This window comes from Camellia sinensis, chromosome 14, assembly GCF_055761805.1.
Source record: "Camellia sinensis isolate YWXY chromosome 14, ASM5576180v1, whole genome shotgun sequence".
NCBI lineage: Eukaryota > Viridiplantae > Streptophyta > Magnoliopsida > Ericales > Theaceae > Camellia > Camellia sinensis.
In genome coordinates this window covers 107313485-107315184 of record NC_138974.1, presented here as the reverse complement: position 1 = coordinate 107315184, position 1700 = coordinate 107313485, and the positions used below count along the sequence as shown (strand labels likewise).

The window sequence follows — 1700 nt, the reverse complement described above, 5'->3', positions numbered from 1 at the left end:
CGACTTGCGGGTGACCCGCAACCCCCCCCCCCCCACGTGGGGTCAACGAGAGGAGGGTTAAAAAAAAAAAAAAAAAAAAAAATTTTTGGACCAATCAGCATTTACTGGAGGTGGTGGGGTCTCACTCATTTTTGTATATATATATATACACTAGTTTTAAAAGGTTTGGCATGAGTTATTATTAGGGAAAATTAGTGTAGGGTCCCTCTCCCACTTTTCGTAATAGAAGAGATCCACAAAATTATTTTTTAACGTCTAAGGTCCCTAAACATATATCAAAGAAATTTGACTCATGCATCACGATCGGCGGTGAACATTCTGAGTCTGCCTTCAAATCAACCACAAAGAGAACACGTAGTGAGAGCATGGTGTCTGAAGCAGAGATGTCCATTCTCGGTGTTCATCACCTCTCCGTTCCCAAAACCCCCATCCTACCCATTGAAAAGCCCTTCTTCTCCTTCTCCGACTCTGGGTCGGTTGTTTCGAGTACTGCGTTTGTTCCAACCATTCGTTCTGGTAGCCACACAGACAAAGGACACCGTCAATTCAACGAAGACGAACACATCCTAATCGACCATCTCTCTACCCAATTACCCTCTCTCTTCCTCTCTCCATCACCGACTTCTTTCTACGCCGTCTTCGATGGACACGGCGGTTCCAACGCTACATCTTCTTATCTCAAACAGAATTATACAAAACTCTTCTTCCAAGAAGCCAATTTTCCCTAGAAACCCCAAGAGTTGGAAGACTATCACCGCAAAGCTTTTCTAAGTGCCGCCGCCGAATCCGGTTCCTCCACCAAACCTCACCGCCGCTCAAGGAGTCTCAGCTGCTTCTCCCGGCTCCTTCCGGACCCCCCTGAATTCGCCGACGCTCCGAGAGGAAGATTCATCAATCATCACAAGAGTAGGTGATGATGATGATGACGATGATGATGATGAAAGCATATAGTAAATAATTGTCAATGAAGCTTTTGTAGTTGTAGGGCAAATCAGCAGCACACACGGATGAGGGAGAGGAAGATGGATACACGTTACATACCACAAAACACATAACACACACACGGCTATCACAGACCCATCACACACATGCACAGAACACAAAATTCAAAATTTCTCTGGAGATAAATTCTGAATTTCTCTGGAGATAAACTCTGAATTTCTCTGGAGATAAACTCTGAAGTCGGAGAAATTTGGTTAAAACACATTATGAAAACACATTTGATAAATTCCGAAGTCAGAAAAATTTGGTTAAAACACATTCCGAAGTCAGAGAAATTCTGAACTCCCTGTTGCTTGGGATTGCCCAGATTAATGTATTTTCTTCCCATTTTTATTTGTCTATTCTTTTGATAATATGTTTGGTAAGTGATGAAATCATGTTAGAATGATTGGAATTTCATGTCGCACAAACCCATTATAATGCTGCAGTTTCAAAGATGGAACTTACTAAGGAACAGACTGCAGCAGGATTGGGCAACTTTTGAGTTTCGGAGTACTCTCTTGGGCCATGGTGTGATGATATACATTGTTTCAAGAGGGAGATGTTTCACTGTGTTTTCTCTATTCTATTCATCAAGTCGTGGTAGTAGAGTAGGACACACATCGGTTGACCCTGCTGAAAAAGCACCAGAATATCATATTGCCAACCTGAAAAAACAAAAAAAATAAAAAAATAAATAAAAATAAGAAGAAGAAAAA

General features: G+C 41.6%; 1 pseudogene; it reads left to right on the top strand.

Moving 5' to 3' along the window:
* The first annotated feature begins 365 nt into the window (after positions 1-365).
* Positions 366-728, top strand: LOC145807234 (putative protein phosphatase 2C 2 pseudogene; annotated as a pseudogene).
* Positions 729-1700: the final 972 nt, after the last annotated feature.